Source organism: Orcinus orca, chromosome 17 (genome assembly GCF_937001465.1).
Source record: "Orcinus orca chromosome 17, mOrcOrc1.1, whole genome shotgun sequence".
Classification (NCBI taxonomy): domain Eukaryota; kingdom Metazoa; phylum Chordata; class Mammalia; order Artiodactyla; family Delphinidae; genus Orcinus; species Orcinus orca.
In genome coordinates, this window is record NC_064575.1 from 85,813,455 (window position 1) to 85,838,038 (window position 24,584).

General features: G+C 54.9%; 1 protein-coding gene across 1 annotated transcript in view; it reads right to left on the bottom strand.

Annotated features, from left to right (window-relative positions):
• The window catches only part of TSNARE1 (t-SNARE domain containing 1), a 395,042-nt gene extending 372,052 nt beyond the window's left edge, over positions 1–22,990 (bottom strand). Inside the window, exon 1 of the mRNA XM_049700691.1 lies at positions 22,133–22,990. The gene's annotated coding sequence lies outside the window, so the exon portion shown is untranslated. The remainder of the gene's footprint in view (positions 1–22,132) is intronic.
• Between the last annotated feature and the right edge of the window lie 1,594 nt (positions 22,991–24,584).

Genomic DNA, 24,584 nt, shown 5'->3' on the forward strand with positions numbered 1-24,584 from the left:
GGGACACATCAGATGTCATGTGCCTCCTGCTGCCACACGCGCTGAGGAGGACACGGCAGCGCCTTCCAGGTCCGCCTGCCAAGAACAAACAATTGTGGAGACATCAGACACACCCAGCTGAGCGAAAGCCTGCAAAACAACTGACCTGCAGTCTTCACCAATGTCAGTTTTGGGAAACAAAGACAGAGGAACTAACCGGCCAGGTTCAAGGAGGCTAAAGGGACGTCACTCCCCAAAACCAACACACAATCCTGGATTTCATTTTGCTAAGACGAGTTACTGGGATCCCTCACAAGGTCTGTCCCGTGAACACCAGTAAGACCCTTAGGCTAGAGTACTGGCTGGTTAATGTCCTGATTTTGATAACCGCCCTGCAGTTACGTAAGAGATCATGTATTTGGGGATCGAGGAGCATCACATCTGCAGCTCACCGAGCAGTTCAGAAGAACACACGACGTTCACACGAACATGAAGAGGGAAGGAGATGAAGCAAATACGGGGAAACGGTAACACATGGGGAATCTGGTGGAAAGGTAGGCTTTCTGTTAATCTGGTAACTTTTCTTTAAAACTAGAATTACTACGTCCAAGAGTTTTAAGTTCAAAATAAAATGAAAATTCTACTAGAGTTTTTTTTTAATAAATTTAAGAAAGATGCAAGATCTGTGTACTGAAAACTAAAATAAAAAAAAATTATTAAAAGTAAAGGAAACATAAAACAAATGAGGGGCCACGCCGTGTTCGTGGGCTGGGCACCAAGACTGCACAGCTACACAATCAGCTGTAACACACTTCACTGGCAGTAACTTGCACACATGTCCGACATAGCTTCTAAAACCAAGAAGTTCCTCCCACTTCAAAAATAATTAGACAAGTCTTGGAGAAAAAGGAAAAAATACCCACTAAAATGAAGAAATTTCTTTAAAAAAAAGTGAAAACACTACATGTGAAAACCAACAAAACACACTTAAAGCAGTGATCAGACGAAAAGTCATAACCCTTAACATTTCATGAAAAAAAAAAAGGAAACAAATGGACTTCATTCTTAGCTCAAAAGGTTGGAAAAGAGCAAAAAAAAAAGTCAAAAGTAACCACAAGGAAGGAAACAATATATATAAAAGTTAATAATATTAATGAGGTATAAAACAAAAACAATAGACCTAATTATAAATCAAAATCCTGTTTTCTAAAAAGTACTAACAAAAAAGACAACTAATAGCTGACTTAGGAAAAGAGGGAAGAAGCCACAAATACACAATATAAGAAATGAAAAAGGAGGCAAATCACTGAAACAAAAATGTTAAGGAATCATTAAGGCTCTACTTTCAAATCTCTATACGAATAAATCGTAAAACATGGACAAGATGGATAATATCTTAGGAAAACGAAGTTCACCAAAAAAAAAAAAAAAGCTACCCACTGGAGACAGAGAGCTCTAACAGACAAATTTGGATAAACGAAATAGAAAGTTATCATAAAAACCACCCAACAGAAAATACCAGGACCAGATGGTTTTGTGGGGGGTTGGGGGGAGGGGGGATGATTCCCCCACATTTCCAAAGCCACATATTTCCCGAGCTCCATAAATTATTCCAGTGTGTTGACGATGCAGGAGAACCTCCTGATTCTTTTATGAAACATGTACAACATTGATACGGAAACCTGATGAATGCAGTCCAAAAAATGGGAAAGTTACGAACCAGTACTGGCTATGAATATTGATGCCAAAACACTAAATAAGATACTAAGAAACAAAATTCAAACCTGATTTGTTTATTTTTCTAGGAATGTGGGGCACGTTCCACATTAGGAACCCATTAACATGACACCACGTTAACAGACCGAAGGGAAAGGCTTATGAGTTTCTCCACAGGTGCCAAAAACAGACGCATCAACAAAACTCCTGATGAAAACAATCAAAAATCTTTCTTGGGGCTTCCCTGGTGGCGCAGTGGTTGCGAATCCGCCTGCGGATGCAGGGGACACGGGTTCGTGCCCCGGTCCGGGAGGATCCCGCATGCCGCGGAGCGGCTGGGCCCGTGAGCCATGGCCGCTGGGCCTGCGCGTCCGGAGCCTGTGCTCCGCAACGAGAGAAGCCACAACAGTGAGAGGCCCCGCATACTGCAAAAAAAAAAAAAAAAAAAAAAAAAAAAATCTTTCTTAAAATGGTAAACACCCTTTAATCCTAAAACAAGCATCTGTTTAAAGGGAAAGCACTGGAAGCAATTCCCAGGGATGCAGGAGAGGGCAGAGGTTCCCTGCGTGCGCAGCACCACCCAGCACTGCTCCGGAGGCGTCGGCAACACAGGTCAACAGGCGAGACCAACGGGACGTGGGAAACAGAAGTGGGACCAGTGCCAACGGCATGACGGTGACTGGGAAACCCTGAGACAAGGTTCAAATTCCAAGAAGTAAAGACTTGGGCAAAGCAGCAGAACATAAAACTCACATACAGAAAGCAACCGTCTTCACATACACACACCCAGTTAGAGGACAGAATCGTAAGGAAAACCCGTCACCAGAGTAACACATCAAGGAATGAAGCTAACGTGAAATGGGAAATACCTCTGAGCGGAAGCTTTAAAACACTCCAGAAGACGGAAGGCCAAGAGGATCGCATGGAAAGCCATCCTTGTCCTTGAACAGGATGACCCTATTCACAAAAACATCCCTTTTTCCACTCCAATAAAAATACCAACCAGCATCTTTATAGAGCCAGACAGGCCGAGGGAGTTCATGTAAGAAAACGCTACACAAACAAGCAGGTAAAAAGCACTGCTTCCCCCAGACTTAAAAATCCCAGAGAAAGAAGTGCTGATGCTGCTGCGACACAGATGAATCCTGGAAACGCTGCACTGAGGAGCCGGACACGGAGGTCACACGCGCACGATCCCACGTCTGTGAAATGCCCAGGACAGGCAGGTCCACGGAAACAGGACACAGGCAGGTGGTTGCTAGAGGCTTGGGTGGGGGGGGGGCAGGGGAGTGACTGCTAACGGGTGTGGGGCTTCATCTAGGGTGATGAGACGTCCTGGGCTTTGATGGCAGTGACGGATGTACAACTCTGCGTAGATACTGAAAACCACTGGACCGTACGTGTCAGAAGGGTGAACTGTAGGGTACGTGAGTTATATCTCAACAAAGCTATCATAACAAATGCTAGAAAGTCTCTATAATTAAAACCAGGCAGGAAAACACAAACAAACCAATGGAATAAGAAAGGAAGTCTAAAATTAGAGCCGCACAAGTATGGATGTTTAGGATAAAATAAATGCAGCACCTCAAATCAAAGGAGAACTTTTTAATAAATGGTGCTGGGACATCTGGCTATCTACGTGGGAAAAAAAGTGGTTCATGCCTAACACAATAAAAAGAACATATGCTAAAGGGATCACGGCTATCCAAGTAAAGGATAAAACAAAGTATCTGAGAAAATAAGAGCTCCTCTTCAACCTGTACGCAGGGCAAGTTTCCTAAGTAGGACTCAGAATCAGATGCTGTGAACGAAGAGACTGGCACACGTGACCACTGCCTCGTGGACGCTCCCTTCACCCGGTCTCCTCCTCCACGACTGCCCGACCACAGCACCCGCCCCCCAAGGGGTACAGGGGTAAGGGAGCTGTGTGTGCAAAAGGCCGCAGAACCAATGCTCCCGTCCGTCCCTGCTCTTTCCTGCCCCAGCACCCGGGGGTCAAAGGGACACATGCTCACCAAGGCCACGTGGCCTCTTCCGGGTCCTAGCCAAGCCCTGCACCTGCTTCTGGATCCTTCCTCTGCTCCTCCAGGCCACCTCCCCATCCCGACTGCAGCAATGCCCCAGCACTCCCCTGCCTCGCCAGTCTGCTGAGACCCCAAGCTCTCTGCGACGCCTCTCCGTGTGTCTCCCCCCAGAAAAAAGATGGGGGTAGGGCAGGCCCCCAGGACTGGGCAGGGGGCACGCGGACCAGGCTGGGAGCTGAGCACAACTCCCTGGGGAAGAAAACCATCTGGTCTTTGAAGGAGCCGCAGGGCGCAGACCCAGGGCCACGGGAGCTGGCTCAGGCCAGGCACAGGCACCTTCAAAGGACAGCTGGGCGGTCTTAAAGGCCCTGCGAGCCAATGCCTGTCCCGGCTGAGTTCACACACACGGGAGAGGGGACAAACACCCCACCCACGAGGGAGGCTGTGACAGCCTGATTCTGCCCCAATGCCTCACCCCCAGCTTGCCTGAGAAACCAGGACACAGGCACTGAAGACAAGTCAGCCCGGCCATCCCCAGGAAGGAGGCCCAGGGCGGCCTCAGGCCTCCTGCCTGCACCATCCGTCGGCCACAACCCCCAGGACCTGCCCCAGGCCACTGCGGGAGCCGGGGTTGTGAGAGGTGGGGAGCCCCGAGAGCTGGGGACCCCAAGACCACCACACCGCAGAGGAGCACTGACCCCGGCTCAGAGGAGATGACCCCCCGACCATGCCAGGATGTGCCCGGACCCAGGCTCCTGACCACAGGCTGGGCAAGGGGAGGCTAGGCAGAGCCAAGGACAGGCCTGGCAGAGAACCACGCCAGGGACCCACCAGCTACCTGCTGGGCCGGGGCTCCAGAGCCCAAGAACCTGGCCTGAGCCCATGGCTGTCGGAGCCCAGCAGGGACCGAGACCCCTCCTGGCAAGGACAGAGACGCAAGAATGTGAGACAGAGGGAGGCCTCGACATAGATGGGAAAGGAGGGAGGAACACAGCCCCACGTGATGCAAAAGCAAAAAGGAAGAGCCCCCTTGGCCTCTGAATGTGCGAAGGAGCGTGTCTTCTCGAGATGTTAGTTACAAAATTCAGGGAAATTAAACCTAAAGTTCATTAGCTGGGGACTCTGGCTTCCAAGCACATCACTTTAGAAGTGGGAAATCCGTGAATTTCAGGCCCCTGGAGGGTTCTCGCAAATGAAAACCATTTGAAATGGGGGAGAGACACTGAGATTCAGACAGAACCAGTGGGGCAGGGAGAGGCCAGGCAGCGGAGGGAGGGACCCAGCCCCACCTCGGTGCCCTGCCCTCAGTGGGGGGGGGGGGACCCTACGAAGAAAGTCCCCACGGCTCGCTCCCCCCTACATCAGACTCTTCAGCTAGACAAACCCACGCAGGACAGAACGTGCAGGGGCCCAGCGCCTGGCAGAGCCACACACCCAGTCCCCTGACCCCAGGGAGGCGCCGGGCTCAGTGAGAAGACGAAACCCAACATCACATCACAGCACAGCAGGAGTGGTCCCCCACCCGAGAGCGCACCCCCAAGCAGCCGGGGTCCACTGCGGAGGGATCGGGGCTGGTGGCCCTGGGGGTGCAGAGGCAAACCGATCTGCAGAAGGCACCACGCCCTGCACCCCAAGAGCTCTGCTCCAGGAGCCAGACAGGAAGCACTCGGAAGCCAGAAACATTACAAAATAAAAGCCAGAAAGCTAGAACAACCAAAATAGCAGCAATGAACAATTAAATGCATCCCGTTAGGTGTCTAAACAGGGTGTGGTGAAGCGACTTTAAATAGGGTTAAATACATCCGTTAGGTGTCTAAACAGGGTGTGATGAAGCGACCTTAAATAGGGTTAAATACATCCCGTTAGGCGTCTAAACAGGGTGTGATGAAGCGACTTTAAATAGTGCTAAAAGTATATATTCAGTCGTGGGCGGAAAATGCTCACACGTGACGCCAAGGTGAAAAATGATGCTACAAACACAAGACACACAGTTACCCTGAGGAGTGCATGTCCTGGCCACAGGGACGGAGGAACCGCCACTCAGGAGAACCGCTCAGCAGATTCTTATAAAGACACATCTACCTCCGCCAGGGTCACCCCACTCCTGGGCACCTGGTCATCATCACCCACCCTGAAAGTAGCCCAGACGCACACCAACAGGAGAGGGACACGCCGAGACCCTCCATCTGCTCAGGCTGCTGACATGAGCTACACACGCAGGGCTCACAGAATCCTCGTGTCGAGCACGAGAAGCCAGAACAGAGGCCCCCCATTGCCCCCGCCCCCGGTGATCACGTTCATGCGACAGTGGGAAGAGGCACGAGGAACCTCCAGGGATCACATCCCAGACCCACGGCACACGTGCACGGACCAAAGACTGGAAGGAAACGCATCACCAGGGCCTTGAAAACACGGTGAGGTGGGGAGGCAGCCACCACAGAGGAACACGCGGTGCCAGACCACATCCACGTGAGACGTCAGAACACACAAATCCACAGAGACAGGACGTGGCCCGGGCTGCCAGGGGGAATCAGAAGTGGGAATGGGGAGTGACCGCCATGGGTACAGGGTTCCTGTGCAGGTGTGGAAAAGTTCTGGAATTAGACCTTGGTAATGGTTGCACAACATTGCAAATGGGTTAAAAATCACTAAACTGTACTCTGGTAACGGGTGAGCTGTACGGTGTGTGAATCACATCCCATGGCGATTACCAAGCTGCTCAGAGCGCGGTGGCTGGTGGCGGGTCACCGGAGGCTGCGGGCAGATACGCTGCACTCGGGACCCAGGGCGTGCTCGGGGTGTGAGCCAGGGGCCCCCGAAGCTCTTAGCCAGGCATACACGTCACTTTTACAATCAGGAAAAATACACGTGGTCACTTAACCCAGCAAGCAAACATGCTAGCGCTGATGGGCTGGACGCACAGGCCAGCGGTGGCACTCCACCAGGCCAGGGCTGCATTTTGGCCATGGTCCCCGGGGTGGACCAGTGCACAGCAGGTCCTCAGGTAGTTTGCTGGCTGATGGACCCACGGCACGCCAACAACCCACACGGGCCACCTGGTGCCCTGGGAGCTGCCCGGGGAAACCACCTGAGACAGCCCACACCCGCAGAGCACACGGCCGGGAGTGACCGACGCATCCACGTCCTGCCCGGCCAGCCTCGGCAAGTGGACACACCCCATTTGGTTTAGGATCATTCTGTTAACTTATGCAGCTTGGTGAAGGCTGAAGACCCAACCAGTCCACTGAGGAGACTTCATCCCCGGCCAGAGCCTAGCCCAGGAGGGATCCAGCCTGACCCCTGATTCGGTCGCAGTTGGGTCGGGCCAGGGCACATGGTGACCCCTGACCCTGGCCACACACCAGCCCGCACCCTGGGATACCCTGGCCCCTCACCTCCCAGCTAAGAGACCATGGATGAGAATGCAGCCTCCTGCCTCCCTGCACCGGCAACAAGGAGACAGCTGCCACAGACCCACTTCTCCAGTGGCTGAGGAGTCAATGAGTTAAGACACGTAAGCGCTTCAAAAGCACCAGGCGTGTTCGGCGCCCCATCCGTGTGCTAGCCATGCGCCACCACCCCAACAGGGGACCCTGAGGCACAGAGCCTGGCTCGGGCCGCCTCTCCCCACACACGCACCTGGGCCAGACCCCAAGGGCCCCTCGCACGGGTGCCTGTGTGCGCAAAGGCAGAGGAGGGGCCAGGGGCTGCAGTGGCATGCGGTGGAGTGTTGCTATAGCAACTTGGACTCCTCGTCAAACAGAGCGCCAGCCAGGCGCCCCAGGCACCCCGAGAATGATGCCCAGAATGGCCACGGAGAAGCAGGATTGCTGACAGCACCAAAGGGCGGTTGGGATGCCAGCCACTCATGCCCTTCTCCCATCCCACCTGCCACACCACCCCTCCCCCACCCCCACGCCCCTCCCCGAAAAGGCCACGGGAGGCCCGGCTTCAGGGCCTAGCTCTGCCCACCGCCCTGCTGCCTGCCCGTCAGCCAGGCCCTCTCCCAGGATGGTGGCAGCCAAGGAGCAAGAAGACTGTGCCTGAGTCACGAGGGCGGGGCCCACAGCACAGCTGCGCACGGCCAGGACCCACGCTCCCCTTCAGACCCCAAGACTCCCCGGGCCGTGGGGTGGAGAAGGATCACGGCCTGAAGCCGGAGCTGGAGGGCCCGTCCTCCCGGGCGCGGCCCACGCACGCGGGAAGCCAGCCCACTTCAGCAGGCAGCCCGGCTCTCCAGGGACAGGCTACCCAGCGGGCCCTGGACTCACAGCCCGTGGTCACCACTTAACTGTGGGGAAGGAACCTTCGTTGTCACACTCCATGGACAGGAAACTGAGGCTCAGAGAGGTGAGGAACTTGCCCAGGAAGCCCAGCTGATCCGAGGCCAAGGTGGGAACCAGACCCAGGTCTGTCTCTGGGCAAAGCCAGTGCTGTCCCCACCCCACATGGCCACGGCCCCGCCAGAGCGGTGGCAGGCCGCAGCTCAGGCCACACCGGGCTCACAGTCCAGCTCTCCCAACAGGGGCCAGCGAGGCAAGCACGGCCACGGTCATCCGACGAGACAGCAGAAGCCCCAGGACTCTCCCCCGGCCCTTCGTGGGGAGCCACAGGGTGGAGGGGCTGCCACACACCTGCCACGTCCTAAGAACAGGCTGGCTGAGGGCGCTGCTGAGCCCAGCGGTCGCGGGGAAAGGGGGTGGGCACAAACCTGAAACCTCAATCCTAAGGGCACAGGCTTCATGACCCCCACACCCAGAGCTCCTTCTCCCTGCCTCGCCCACCCTCACCCTCACCCAGGCAGAGACAGGCGCATACTGACTACCGCTAAGAAGGGCAGCCCGTGCCGAACACTGGGGGCCCCGTGGGGAAGCCCCGTGCAGAGGGAGCGGGGAGACAGGGGGCCCAGTGCGCTGAGATCTGGGCCTTCTTCTGAGCCACCGTCACCACCTGAGTGTCCAGGGTGCAGCTGCATCCCAGTCTCACCACCACATCACACCACCCCGCCAGGAGCAGCGTGACCGGACAGTGTCACCACACCACCCTGGCCACCGGAAAACCTCCACTGCCATCCCCACCCCTCGGTACCACCCCCGCCAGTGGCAGCATCGCCAGGCCAACCCTCAGCAGCAGCCCTGCCCTCCTATGAGCCACTGGCCCCACTGTCACCCCCCAGGTCATCGCCACCTCCTCCCTCGCAGAGGACAGCATGACGTGAGGCCAAGGAGGCAGGGGCTGCTGGACAGCTTGTTGTCTGCCGCTTTAATGAGGAGGGCAAGACCCCTCCTGCAGGAGACGGGGTGGCGGCAGGAAGACGCGGGGTCCCCCTTTCTACAGATGGCAGAGGTAAGCCACAAGTGTCACTGCTCAGAGTGACAGGCAGGAGGCGTGGGCTGGACCCCCAAAGCCCACGCTCTTTGCCCCGGACCTGAAAGTGCAGACCCAGCTGGAGGGGCCCCTGGGGAAAGGAGAGCTTGCCCTCAGCCCCAAACCCACAGTAACACCCGGCAGCCCCTCCCCCGACTGCCCACCAACCCGCTGGTATTGATGCCAGGGCAGGCCAGTGGCTCAGACCCGAGGGCAGCCCTGGGCCTCCAGCCCTGACCCAAGCCTGCAGGGAGGAGGTGTCGGTTGGCAGGATGGGCTGCAGGGATGGAGGCCCCGCCCTAGGAGCTGTCCGCGGTGCTGAGAACAATGGGCCCAGACACAGCCGGCTGGCCGTCAGTTAACGGCACTGAGTTTAACGTCTCTAGTCAAAGAAAAAAAGATTCTCAGATTGGATCACAAAGCAAATCCAACCTCATGCTTATGGAACAGACAGACACCCACGAAGGAACGCAGGAGGTGACGGGCAGAAGGATGGAGAAGGCGCACCAGGCAAACCAAGAGGGAGGGCAGCGCACCATGATCCCGAAGTCAGGCCGCGTGGAGACGAAACAAAGGACGCAATTCCGAATAAAAACGATAGTTGTACCACAGCCGCCAGCAGTCACAGGAGACACAGGAGGAAGGGGCAGAAACAGACCTACGGCAGGACTGCAATTCCCTTCTCTCAGTCCACGACAGAGCAGGCAGACAAAAACTATTACCTATGTGACCCACGACACGATCAGGTGGTGAAACTGACTGACACACACGTCAACTGCTGTTCACCCAAAAGAGAGAACAGATCTCCTTTTCAAGTGCCTGTGGAACAATGGTGAAAACTGACTCCGTGTTAGAACCACAAGAAAAACCACATAAAACCCAAAAAGTTCGAAAGAGAATAGTCAACATTCTCTGATCAACATGCAATTAAGGGCTTCCCTGGTGGCGCAGTGGTTGAGAGTCTGCCTGCCGATGCAGGGGACGCGGGTTCGTGCCCCGGTCCGGGAGGATCCCACGTGCCGCAGAGCGGCTGGGCCTGTGAGCCGTGGCCGCTGAGCCTGCGCGTCCAGAGCCTGTGCTCTGCAACGGGAGAGGCCACAAGAGTGAGAGGCCCGCGTACCGCAAAAGAAAAAAAAAAAATGCAATTAAAACCAGAATAACAACAAAACCAAGAAATCAAAAGATGCTTTTAAGACTTGCTCCTCAACAGCTCTTGGACCAAAAAAGAGACTACAAACCAAAATTATAGCACTTCCAGACAGCACTGATAAGGAAAACACATACTCTCAGAACTGAAGGAACGGCCTTTAAACATTAAACACTTTTTTGAAAAGAACAGAAACAAGTTAATCAAGCATCTAAACATCTAGGGAAAAGGATGATAAGATAAACTGAGACAAAGCAAATGGAATTCTTAACTATAAGCAAAAAGGGATGCATTAAGAAGCAGGAAAAAAAAGGACAATGAATTTTTTAAAATACCCAAAAGATGGCTCTTTGAAGAAAAAGAAAAACCATAAAATGGAAACAACTAGCCAATCCAACCAAGAAAAAACAGGAACAAATAAGATGGAAATAATCACAGAAACCAAGAAAATTAAGAGAAGAGTGAGAGATAATTACACTCAAGTCTACGTGAATAAATCTGACAACCTGGACAAAACTGACAATTTTCTAGGAAAATATAATTTCTAAAACTGACCCCCAGAAAAGAAAGAAAAAGTTTACAGGATTTTCTTGCTCAAAACGAAAACAAAACTAACAGAAGAGCACCGGGTCTCAACAGTTTCACAAAGTCTACCAACACTTTAAAGACCAGGTATTTCAACGCTATTAAACTACTCTAGAAATGCATCCGAAAGAAAACGTTATTTTTATGAAGCAGATGCGACCCTGATATCAAAACCTAGAAGAAAGTGCACACACACCAAAAACGAGATGACAGACCAAGCCTACTTATGAAGAGCAATGCAGATGCTAAATTAAACAGCACAAAGTATCCGGCAGCACCTTACAGGAATCCCACATCAGACCAAGTGAAGGGCATTCTAGGAACTCAAGAATGTCTCGCTGTTAGCAACTCCCATTAGTGTGATTCATCAGATTACTATATCTAAGGAGAAAAGTCACGTGATCATCCCATAGATGATTTTTTTTTAAAGAAACTGACAAAATTCGACAATAGTTCTTGATTTTTATAAATGAGACTCTCAGTAAAATGGGCAGGACAGGCTCTTCCTTGACACGTGGAAGGCATGTATCTCATTCCGAATCCACATCTGCCCCACGGGGAAACACCAGGGGCGCTCAAGAGAGGTGGCCTCCACCAGCTCCTCGGAGACACTGAAGGATGAGTCCACGCAGTTACGTAACAGAAGGAACCTGGCATACAAAAACTGGAAAGGGGAAGGTTAAATATCACTATTTGCCGCTGCTACGATCGGATACCTGGAGAACTCAAGGTAATTAACTACTGGGTTGGCCAAAACGTTTGTTCGGGTTTTCGTAACATCTTACAGAAAATCCCGAATGAACATTTTGGCCAACCCAATTAAAAACACAGAATTCAGCAAGGTAGTATGGAGCAAACTCATATGAAGAAATCAAGAGTATTCATACATGTGTATACAAACACAGGATAATACAGAAGAAAAGACTCCTAACCATCACATTTAAAAGGATAAAATTCCTGCAAATAAACTTGAAAACATTACAGAAAAAGAGACCTAAGCAATTGGGAAAGTACAGCACATTCTTTTTTTTTTTTTTTAATAATTTTTTTTACTTATTTATGTATTTATTTTTGGCTGCATTGGGTCTTCGTTGCTGTGAGCAGGCTTTCTCTAGTTGCGGTGAGCGGGGGCTACTCTTCACTGCGGTGTGCAGGCTTCTCACTGCGGTGGCTTCTCTTGTTGCAGAGCACGGGCTCTAGGCACACGGGCTTCAGTAGTTGTGGCACATGGGCTCAGCAGTTGTGGCTCACGGGCTCTAGAGTGCAGGCTCAGTAATTGTGGCACACGGGCTTAGTTGCTCCACGGCATGTGGGATCTTCCCCGACCAGGGCTCGAACCCATGTCCCCTTCATTGGCAGGCAGATTCTTAACCACTGAGCCACCAGGGAAGCCCTACAGCACATTCTTAAGAAGGAAGATTCAATGTCATAAAGATGTCGCTCTCCCTAAGTTAGTTTGTACATGTAACATAATTCCAACCCAAAACCAACCAGGTTTTAGGGATGCGAGTGTGTGTATGTATGTGTTTGGTGGTGGGGACTGAGTAAAGAATAGACAAGCTAATTCAAAGTTCATATATAAAGATAATCTAGAATAGGCAAAAAAATTATGACCAAAGAGCAATGAGTTCTTTGATATACCGAAACACAGTATAAGGCCTTAAAAATTAAAATAGATGGGCTTCCCTGGTGGCGCAGTGGTTGAGAGTCCGCCTGCCGATGTAGAGGACACAGGTTCGTGCCCCGGTCTGGGAAGATCCCACATGCCACGGAGCTGCTGGGCCCGTGAGCCATGGCCGCTGAGCCTGCGCGTCCGGAGCCTGCGCTCCGCAACGGGAGAGGCCACAACAGTGAGAGGCCCGCGTACGGCAAAAAAAAAAAAAAAATTAAAATAGAGGTTACAACTGTACACATGGACAGTGGAACAGCTTACAGGCAAACAAACGTAATCAATCTTGAGAAAGAACAATAAAGTTGGACGCATCACCCATCGTGATTTCAACATATACTACAAAGTGACAGTCACTGAAACAGTATGCTACTGGCATAAGACGAGCACACAGACCAATGGCACAGAATAGAGAGCCCAGAAGGAAATCGACACACAGTCACTGGATCTGCCAAGGGTGCCAAGAACACAGAGCGGGGAGAGGACAGTCTCCGCAACAAATGATGCCAGGAAACTGCAGCTGAACCTGCAAGAGAATGAACTTGGACCCTATGTTATACCACGCACACAAGTCAACTCAAAATCAATTAAGGACTTAAAACACGAGACCCAAACCGTAAAACTCCTAGAGGAAAGCACAAGGGAGAGGCTCACAGCACTGGGCTTGGCAGTGACTTCATGGATATGATGCCAAAAGCACAAAGTAACAGAAACAAGAAACAGCTAAGTGGGACTACATCAAACTACAAAGCTGCCGCAAAGCAAAGGAAGTAGTCATCGAGCGAAAAGGCACCTACGGAGCGGGAGACCTTCCTCGCCTCACAATGGGGCTGCACCCTGATAAACCCACGGTAAACTGAAGGTAAGTCGAAAATGCATTGAAAACACTGAACCTACCGAAGGTCACAGCTTAGCCTGGCCTTCCTGAAACGTGCTCAGAACACGCACATTAGCCTACAAGTGGGCAAAACCATCTAGCACAAAGCCTATTTTACACTAAAGTGTGGACTATCTCATGTGATTGATTGAACACTGTACTGAAATTGAATACAGAATAGCTGTCTGGGCACCGGCTGGTCACCCTCGTGACCTCGGGGCTGATGGGGAGCTGTGGTTGCCACTGCCCAGCATCACAAGAGTATCCACCCCACATCTCTGGTCCAGGAAAAGATCAAAATTCAAAATTCGAATCATGGTTTCTACTGAATGTGTATCACTTTCGCACCATGAAACGTCAAAAAAACTGTAAAATCGTTAAGAGGAACCATGCTAAGTATACGACTGTGTGCATCTTATAAGGCGTTAATCTGCAAATCATATAAGGAACTCCTACAATTCAATAGTTTAAGAAAACTAATAAATTACCCAATTATAAAACGGGCTAAGGACTTGAATAGACATGTTTCCAAGAAAGACATACCAATGGCCAAGAGGCACATGAAAAGATGTTCAACGTAAGTAATCATCAGAGAGATGCAAATCGAAACCACAATGAGATGTCACCTCACACCTGTCAGAATGGCTATTATCAAAAAAAGAAGAAAAGAGAGAGAGAGAATAAGTGCTGGCAAGGATGTGGAGAAACTGGAACCCTGTACACTGACCGTGGGAACACGAAACGGCACAGTCGCTATGGAAAACAGTATGAAGCTTCCTCAAAAATTAAAAATAGAACTACCACGTGATCCAGCAGTACCGCTTCTGAGCATTTATTCTAAAGAATTGAAATCAGGATCTCCAAGGTACTCTGCGCCCCATGTTCACTGCAGTGTTATTCACAACAGCCAAGATATGGAAACAACCGAAGCATCTGTCTACAGATGAATGGGTAAAGGAGATGTAGCATATCCATATGATGGTATCATTCAGCCTTTAAAAAGGAAATTCTGCAGTGCGTGACAACACGGATGGACCTTGAGGACATTACGCAGAGTGAAGTAAGCCAGTCACAGAAGGACAGACACGGCATGACTCCGCCTATACGAGGGACCTATAACATAGTCCAGTTCAAAGAACTACCGAGTGGAACGGTGGCTGCCAGGTGCTGGGGCAGGGGACGTGCAGAGCTGCTAATCAGCACGCACAAGCAACATGATGTGGCTCCAGAGCGCGTGTGGGCAACGCTGCGCCTGGTCGGCAGCATGCGGTACTTGCACTGCGCACGCAGTCCTGTACTGTGCACTTAAATCTGCGAAGGGGGCAGGTCTCACGTGAAGGGCTGTTACCAGGATAAATACATTATTTTAAAATTTAAATACAAATGGCCGTTTAGGGCATGACTAAGCTAGAACCTAAAGCCGGTGGGGGAAGAAACGGATTCTTTAATAACTCGGACAGGACTACTAGTAGACCATCTGGGAGAAAATTAAGGTCAGACTCGTACCTCACACCACACACCAGGATAAAAGACAAATGAATAAAAACTTTAAAAGGAAATCAACGAAAATGAGAAGAAAACACAGGACTTCTTTTTAAACTTGAAGAAAAGAAGCATTCGTTAACTACGACTCAAAATCCAAACACCACATGTGAAAGCTGACGGATCTGACTACGCGAAAGGACAACAAAAGGCAGCAGCAAATGCCCTGCATTCATCTGACGTTCAAAGAACTCATCTCCATAATCTACAGGGAAAAATCAACAACGCAGTTTTTAAAACATGGACGATGTCAAGGAGCAGAAAGCTCGCAGCTAAAACACAAACGGCTCTTTGATACATAAAAAGACACCATCATCCATCAGAAAGGAAATGCAGATGTGTCCCCGCTCTGAAGCCTGATCATACCCAGCATGCAAGCAGCTGGGGGACAGGCGCCGACAGCTTTCCATGGGTATGTGGACCAGTGCCTCCCCTTTGGAGGGGGGCTGGCAGGGTGTGTCCTCATGAGGAAAGTCTGAGTCTTCTGACCCAGCACCTGCACTCAGAGCATACATCCTACATACATGCATCAAATGACATACGAAGAGGTCATTCATTCTGTAATAGGCAAACACTGAAAATAACCTAAATTTCTATCAACAAAAGACTACATTAAATCGATTCTGACATACCCATACTCGAAATATTCTGCAGTTGTCAACGAGAAAAAGAGAAGCTCTCTGTACTAACATAGGAAGACCTCCAGGACGTTTTGGTTAGTGGGGGAAAATTAAAACCAAGGTGGAGAAGAAATTTATAACATGACTTGTGACAGAAAAAGGAAAAACATCAAAGTGTAGACTTGTATTTGGTAGATAATCGCATTCTTACGTATCTGGAAGGATAGATAAGAGACCAAGAGCAGGGTCACATGTGGAGACAAGGACCGGGCCGGCTGGGATGGGGAGACTTTCAACTTTCTACTGTACGCTTCCTCATATGTTTCTACTTTTGAACCATATACACTATTCAAAAAGTGCAAGAGCACTGAACAGTTAAACCGTGCTCCGTTCACACCATGGAACAGGACTTGGTGATCAAAACAAACAAACTACAGGTACATGTGCCAACCCTGAGAAACCTCCGGGGAATCACACCAGATGAAAAGAGCCAGTCCCCAAGGGCTACACACTGTATGATTCTATTTGTATAACATTCTTGAAATGACATAAGAAAAAAGGAGGACAGACTGGGGCTTCCCAGGAGTTCAGGAGGGTGAAGGTAGCAGGGAGGGGGGTGTGGCTACAAAAGGACAACCACGTGACAGCGACAGCCTGCATTCTGACTGCACCCATTGTTGGTATCCTGGGTGTGACACGGTGCTACAGCTCTGTGAGACGCTACCTTTAGGGAAACTGGGTAAAGGTACACAGGAAGGCTCAGAATCAGTTCTTACAGTTGTACATGTGAACACACAATGTCTCAAAATATAAAGTTTAATAATTAAAAAAACAAAAACAAAAGATACTGGGCTGTCGATCTCCATGCCCGAGGTCACCAAGTGGCCAGAGCAGAGGACATATCCAGCCTGATTTGCTTCCCAAGTGCCTGCCTCCTGGGACATGGGGGCCACAAGGGAGGTGACCCCACAGGGCTCAACCTCTCTCTGAGCACAGGGCAATCCTTCAAGGAAAAGGGGAAGCCCAGCGAGGAAGGGTGTCCTTCCCGGCACAAAGCTGACTCTGTGGTTTTAAGCTGCTGGCACCTGGGGGATACTTGTTACCGCAGCAAGACCTACCCTACACCATTAAGACTTCTGTCCATCCAATCACATCCGTGCCTGCACCTGCTGCCTGACTTCACTCCTGCCCACCTGGCCCTCCTGGCCCATAAGACAGAACCCCGCCTGCTGCCTGTGGGGCCCCCCTCCACGGGCCTCCAGCCCCTCCTGCAGGTGGGCAGCGGCACACGCTGCCAGACGGAAGAGGCAGGGCAAGGCTGCACCCCACAGCAGCAGGTGGCTCTGGCCCCTGCCTCCCCAGGTGTAGAATGAGGGCTGAACCAGCTTTAGAGCTTTTCCCAGCTACAGAATCCTTCCTTAAAACACAATCATCCTCAGAAGGTCCAGGTGAAATGGATGAGATCAGAGCTGCTCTGGCTAAAGGAAGAGGATGCTGCCAGCTGGGGTGACTAGAGCCCCTCCAGTTCCGGGGACCCCCTCAAGCCACTGGTCCAGCAGCTCTCTACAACCCTGGGTCGGTAACGCTGTGCGGCAGAGTGGGAAAGCCCAGGTTCTAGGGCTGGACACGCCAGGTCCTACGCCCAGCCTGCTCTGCACTTCGTGGCCTTGGAAAAGCAGGCATCACCTCGTGAGGTCTAAGAGGAAATGACTGCCCCGCTTCCCTGCTCTGACCAGTGGCACCAAAACCACCACATCCTCCACTCGGAGCTGCGGCCCCGCTCCTCAGGGTCCCTACAGCATGTTCCACGTGCCACCTACCTGCAGGGCCCTGGAAGACTCATCCCCACACAGCTCCGCCCCCTGCAAGCTATAACCCACCCTCTGCAAGCTGCCGTCTCCCTTCTGCTCCGAGGAGCCAGGACACACATGTGAAGCACCTGCTCACGGCTGGCCCACCTTAGATGCAGGTGGCCCCTGGCACGGCAGATGCCCAGAAACCAGCTGAAAGAGCTGAGAAATACCCCTTTCCAATAGCTAGCTTGTGCTTACATGAGCATTTATCGAGCACCTACTGTGTGCTCTTCCTGTGCTGGGGCCACAGAGACAGACAGGGTCCTGGCCCTGGAGAGTGCATGGGGAGCCCGACACCAAATGACCACAAGGAAACGAGGAAGCAGCCACGCAAGGCTTTCCATCAGTCTGCAGCCCCTCCCCTGCCCCGGGCCAGGCCCCCGAGGACGGGCCAGGCTTCCACACGGCAGCGCAGACCTGAGCCTTGACCGGTCGGAGGACGTCCCCAGGGGCGCTGGCGCCCGGCCATTCCAGCCAGAGGGGCAGCCAAGCTGACCCCAGAGGGCAGCCTTGGGCAGCCGAGAAATCGGCCCAGCAGGTTGACCAGAGGCTGGGGAGACATTCAGGTCACACCGTGAGAGCTGCAAAGGCCAAGTGCGGAGGCGGCCCGATGCTACAGATGGGCGCCCTGAGACAGGTCAGCCGGGAAAACACGCCAGAGCGGCCCCCGGGCCAGAGGAGCCAGGACACTGAGAGGGGATTACGGGGTCCAGGCTGGAGGCTGCGGACCAGCCAGAACGTCCACCCTGCGACTGAAGGCTTTCCGGACCCTGGACCCAGAAGACACAGAACCGACTCACCTCCCAAGCCCAGGCCCGCCTCCCACCTGCCCAGGCTCATTAGCACCCTGGCTGTGGGCGAGGCCGTAGCGGGGAAGGAGGGCAGACCCGAGGCAGGGATCCAGCTCCTCGGTGGTACCGCCACCGAAAGCCTGTGCTGAGAGGGCAGCCAGGCCCGGGAAGGGGGCTGCTGTGCCGAGTTCACGTGGGAGAGGTTGATTCCGGGCTGCCGGTGTAAAACTGTGTCCCTTTCCGAATACTTGGCAGGAACAGATCATGGCTCCCGGTGGAGGGCAGCCAGCCAGCGGTGTCTGGGGCGGAAGGCGGGGGGGCTGCCCCTGGCCGGCTCTGTCTGGCACCGACTCCCTGAACAGAGCTCTGATGCCCCTGCCATCCCCCGGGGTGCCTGCCCCCTGTCTTCCCCAGACGACATCCCACCGCCCTCCTTCCCCACCACCCCGCACCCCTAACATCCAGCTTCCTAGTTGGTGCAGGCACAGCCTGTGACCCCGCGACCACATCCAGGGTCTGGCTCGGGCAACAGTAGGACAGACGTGGACAGACAGGTGCCCGAGCATGGCACCTGGTCCCAAAGCCCTAAGGACCTGACTCCTTTCCACAGGTCCCAGAGAGGAGCCATGGCCAATGGTGGGCTCACTGTAACCCCCTTTCATCCGGCCACACTGGGAACAAGAATTCCAAGTTCCAGCCCAGCCGCGACCCCCGCCCCCCACGAGAGATACCACACTTCCAGAGCTGGACTCCCTGACGCCCTCGACCCGTGCCAGGCACTCCTTTAGAACATCAGTTCAATACGGAGGGAAAGTCAGGATAAAGTCTTTATTGGTATAATCATCACCACTACCAAAGTCGTTCTCCAACTCAAAAAGCATCCTCTGGGGCGGTGGCATCTTCCAATCTGGTCCTCGCAGGAAGCAGCAGAGCAGGAAGGCTGGGCGGGCGGGGCAGCAGAGCGGTAAGCGGGCTCTGGAGCCAGAGTGCTGGAGGCAAATCCTGGCCGCTCACTTACGCGCCTGTGACTCCGGGTAAGTTACTCAGCCCGGAAAGTGTCCTGATCTTAGGAATATGAGGAACCGAGCAGGTGCTAGGTCCATAAACGGTGCTCACTATCACGATGATGATACAAAAGGCTGACGATGGCCAGTTCTCCTGGGTCCCCGCTAACCCACCTCAAACGCAGGCCAGAGAGCAGTCTCTGGAGCCGGAGGGCTGCTCAGAAGAGGAGCAGCTGCACCAGCCTCCCGGGCACCCCCTGACTCCACAGCCCCTCCCAGAGCTTCAGCGCCTGTGTCTCTGCGATGGCGCGGATGCCACCACCTCCCGGTGGCTGCGGGATCAGAAAGGACAGAGGGCGGGGACGTGCTAATGAGGAACGTGACTCAGGACCCCACAGCTGAGACTCAGCCACGCTGTGTCCGCAGGATTTCACTGTTCGTACCAGGATGCTGACGTAGTCAGGGCTGGGTCCCCATCCTTCCCATGGGGGACATCAAGAGGCAGAAAATGAGACAGTCTTCCATCAACCCACGTAAAGAAAACAATAAAACTTTATCGACTGGGAGCTCCGAGATGGGGGCTCACAGGGTCAGCACGACTGCCTGGCCTGCTCTCCTGCGTCCACCTCGGGGCGGGCTGCCCTCTCCTGGAGGCGGGAGCGCAGGGCTGCTGGGACTGTGTGCAGCCTGCCGCGCCGATTCCCAGGAAGACCCCGCTCTCCCCAGCCAGCAATCACGCCAGGGAAAGGTCCACGGCACTGCTACCACCATCGTGGACCCAGCCACACGATACTGAGCCCAGGGGCCGACAGCCTGGACTCTGCGGGCTGGGAGGGGGCACACACCTCTAGCCACAGGCCCCTCGTGTGGTCCGGCCCAGACCCCAGACGTCAGACCCCTGGTCCCTGCTCCCCACAGCCCTGTCTCGGCTGCTCTTCAAGTGAGTCTCAGCGCGGCACAGGCTGGCCCTCCTGGGACCAGCACCAAATCCACGCCTCACCTGCCTCCCTCGGGTCTGCCGCTGTTCATTCCCGCTTCACTTTAGTCTCATGTCACCCACTCCTCCATTCAGGGGTCCAGCAAACACTTAGCAGCCAGGCGGTGCTGAACGTTCTGGCAGAAAACAGAGGAATCCGAGAGGCGGCCTACCTTCACAGCCCAGCAAGTCCGTCATTACAGACATGGCACAGATCACAATTCAAAGAACAGAAAGAATGATGGCTGGACTGAGCCACCCAGGTTAAATTCCATTTGTAGCAAATAACACAATCAAAACAAACCCAACAGCCACAGATATGCCTGTGCACATTAAAAAAAAATCTAAGCCTTGGCCAACAGTTTGTTTCTCCCAAACACTAGTCAGAGCAACGAAACTCTCAGTAACACAGAAGGGTGCTGTGTGCTGTGAGCCGTGGTCATAAACATGGGTGAACCGACCCAGGAGAGGAAGGGGACAGGAAAGCATCCAAAGAGAACCGGAGTACAAGGCATTCCAAGTGGAAGGCACAGACATGAGAAAAGACATGGGCTGTGCAGGAAACAAGGGCTTGTGCACTGGCAGGGCACACGAAGCAAGTGGTGGAAGGTGTGCCTGGAGCAGTAGGCAGGAACAGGGTCCCGAACAGGGTCCCGACCTTCACCTTGCAGGAGGGGACTTAAGGACTCCTATCTGCCCATGAGCCCCCAAACCCCTAGATGGCAGAGCCCGTGTATAGGTGCCCACCTCAGGGCCCTGCAGAGGAGCGCCCGGAGAAGGTAGCCTGGATACAGTCAGAGCAATCAAAGGAGGAGAGAAATGTGCAGTTGGCCCAGGAAGCTCCGCCTCCTCCAGGAAGCCTTCTCGGACTGCCATTCTCCCACAGCTACTGCAGTCACAACTGGGCTCCTGCACTGTCCTGGGCAGGCTGCGCCGGTTTCTACCGAGGACCTACAACATATGAGGCTGACCACTCAGAAGTACCATTTTAATAGGCTGAAGCCCTCCAATACTGACAAACTTCACCTGGACCTCACCCTGACACTGTCCACCCTGGGGCTATAGTGAGGAACAGTCCCAATCCCTGCCTCCTGGGGACCCAAGATAAAGCAGAAAACAAGCAAACAAGCGACAGTGACAAAACATGAAGTACTGAGAAGGAAAAGAGAAAGGACCTGAACCAGGGTACTGGTAGGAGAGGGCGGTCAGCAAAGTGGGCTGTGACCTGCCTTAAAGATGGTGAGCTGCCATCCCACCAGGAACTAAGACAAGGGCAGGAAGAGGGTGCGTGAGGAAGAGGCCAGGTGTGGCTGCAATGGCAGCAGGCCCATCTAGTCCAGCAGCTCGACCCAAAGAATTTTCTGCCATGACCGCAGTGTTCCATGCCTGCGCCGCGCTGGCTAGTGGCCGCCACACTGGACGGCGCACAAAGAGCCCAGAGGGCAAAGGAGGAGTGAAACGTGAGTCTCCCAACAGGAAGCCCCTGGAGGGCTTCCGTGAGGGCAGCACAGATCAGAGGCACCTGGAAGCTGGACGGGCGGGAGGGCCCCTACCCTCCGTGCCCCAGAGGCACGTTTTAAGCCAAACGTAGAGAAAAAGCAGAAAGGAGCGGAGACGAGGCACATCGTGTCCGGCTCTCCCTCAAGGGCTGCCTCCCGCTCGCTGGTGACGAGCAGCGTCCCTGGCGCCCAACAGGTGTGCACCCGGGCCTCGGTGCGAGCGCTCCGCCCCCGAGACCCTGCCCCTCCCACGACCCTGCCCCTAGGCCCCGCCCCTCCCATGGCGGTCCCGCCCCTCCCGGAGGCCCTCCCGCCGCGCGGGCCCCGCCCCACCCCGCCCCCGACCACCCCGGGCCCCGCGCGCCCCTCCCGGCCCCGGCCTCCGCCGCCCCCGCCTACGGCCTCGCCCCCTCCCAGCCAAGCCAGCCTCCCCCCGCCGGCCCGCTCCCGCCGGCCCGGCACCACCGCACGCCGCTGCCTCACCTGGGCCTCGGTGGCTCGCGGGCGCGTTCCGTGCTTTCTCGGAGGGAGGGGCGGTACGGGGGGCGGAGCCGGCACCCAAACATCACGTGACGGCCTCTCTCGCGCCGGCGAGGGCCTCGAGGCCGCCCCCCTTCCGCCCCGTCGGCCCCGACGCCTCGCGCCAGCCAATGGCCGCCGAGCCGCGGACGAGCTGAGGACGGCGTGAGCCCTGAGACTACAAGTCCCAGAGTGCCCCGCGCGGGCGGCGGAAACGGCCTGGGACGGCGGCCGGAGGAGCCAGAAAGTCTGCGCCCGGCGGGAGCCCCCCGCGGCTACCCAGGGCCGCGGCCCTCGAGGGCCACCGAGGGCGCGCCGTCCCGGCCTGCCGGGCTGGGCCGAGCCGTTCCCGCCGCCTTACCGGGACTGTAGGTGGCCGGCTCACTCGCACCCCCGATCCTCAGTACCCCCATCTGTGGAACGGGGGTGACAGACGCGGAGTGCGCGGTCCCCGCCTCAGAGGCCCCACCGGATCTCACGGGTCTGAGAGGCCGAGCCGCGGCGGCGCAGTGGCCGTGCGGGCCCCGGACTCGGGTCCGGAGGGCACAAGGGCCAGCGCCCGGGTCTAGGGCGGCCGCTGAGCACTGCCGGGAGGGGCCGTGCCCTGCGGACCCCACGCCTTGGTCCGTGCCTGCGGGGGAGTAGACGGGATCGTCACCACACCCCGGAGCCTTTCCGCGGAGGGCCCTCGGGGGACGGGTCTGCAGAGAGCGGGGTCTGAGGGTGCTCCGGCCACGCCCCACCCTCAGCGGGCGCGGGTGTGGAGGAAAGGAGGGGAAAGCCAAGTACACCTCCTCCCCGACGACCACCTGCAGAGTGTGCTTCCCGCCTACCCAGCGGGCCGAGCGGGTGCCCCGGGGCTGCGGACCGGGTGGTCTAGCGCTAGCAGGGCCGCCCGGGGCGGGTGCTCAGTACCTGCTGCCTCCTCTCTAGTCTGGGGCGAGGGCCCCTACCGCCCCTCGGAGAAGCAGGAGAGACGTCCCCCTCCATCAGGACCCGGACGGGTGAGGGTCAAGGGGATGGCCAAGAGACCCCCAGAGGAAGAGCGGAGGGAAGAAGCTGCCGCAGCCCCCACGGGGCATCTGCCCGCTGCACTGCATCCTCGCTGTGCCCGCGGGGTCTTCAGAAGAAGCCTCCATGTAGCGCCCACCAAAGCCGACCCCAGAAACGCTCGCTGTAACAGGGGTAGCCACCTGGGCTTCTGCGTGGTAGTACCAGATCCCTGGGTCAAACACTGTCAACCTGGGGTCTGCAGCGAGTTCCCCTCCCCCGCCCTTCCTGTCTATCCCCTGAAGACCGGCTCCCAGGTCAGCTTCTCTGGGAAATCAGCCCACCCAGCACCGTCCGGGGGAAGAAGGTGTTTACACTTCCACTCTGCCCCCCCACACCCCGACCCAGCACGTGGCAGCCCCCACTCACTCACCACAGACCCTCCTCCATCAAATCCCGTGAGCAGGTCATCCCTGCGGCCCAGTCCCCCTTTGTCCCTTACCAACGGAACCCATTTTGTTCAAGGCAGCAAGGTAGTGCTGGCCCGGAGGAAGACGGCAGAGGACTCAGTGAGTCTTCAGACCCAGAAGGGACCGATGTAGCCAGCTAGCCCTCTGCCTTCTCTTGTTCCAGCCTGGAATGCGGGCACGGTCTCCCAAGGAGAGCAGCCATTTGGGGAGCAAAGGGGTGGGTCCCAAGCTGCGGACAGGGAGCAGCTGCGTGGTGGAGCCTCCGCCCCAGCTGTACCCGCTCCTCAGAGAGGAAACAAGCCCCTGCTTCCTCCACACTGCTGCTGGCACCCCTCCTAGCCCGTACAACCGCATCCAGGCGTGACGACCACCCTTTTAGGCTTGTGACCTGCCCACCGTGCAACAGGCCTCTTGAGGGCAGGCCCATGTGGTTGAATTTGCATCCCGGCGCTCAGCAGGGCACCCTGCATGTGGTGTGGCCTCGGGGAGTGATGACAAGTCAGCGAGCACACCAGCTGCACTCACGGGGGCCTAGTGTTCACTCTGTGTCCCCACAGAGCCTACTCTCTTTTAACACCAAACCTATCCCTGTGTTGCTGTGTGATGTTGAGCAGTGACACCTTCTCCAGGCGTGTTCAAAGCGGTGATGTGGCAGCCGGCTGGAGAGCAGGCATGGGAGGGGCAGGGTGGCGCACCGCTACCCTGTCACCTGTCACCTGTACGGGGCAGTGTCACTGGGGGACATGTGCTGGGAAAGGGCTGGCGCAGGCCCAGCATCTAGCAGGGGCTTGACCAACACAAGCACCTCACCCCCAAGTGTTCGAGACCAGTCTCAGGTGCTTAGAAAACTGACTCCACATGAGACTCCTAGCAGCCTCCCAAGGTATTTATCACCAAGCAGGAGTGGCAAAAAAAAAAAAAAAGAAAAGAAACTCCACGACAGGAGCACTTGAGTG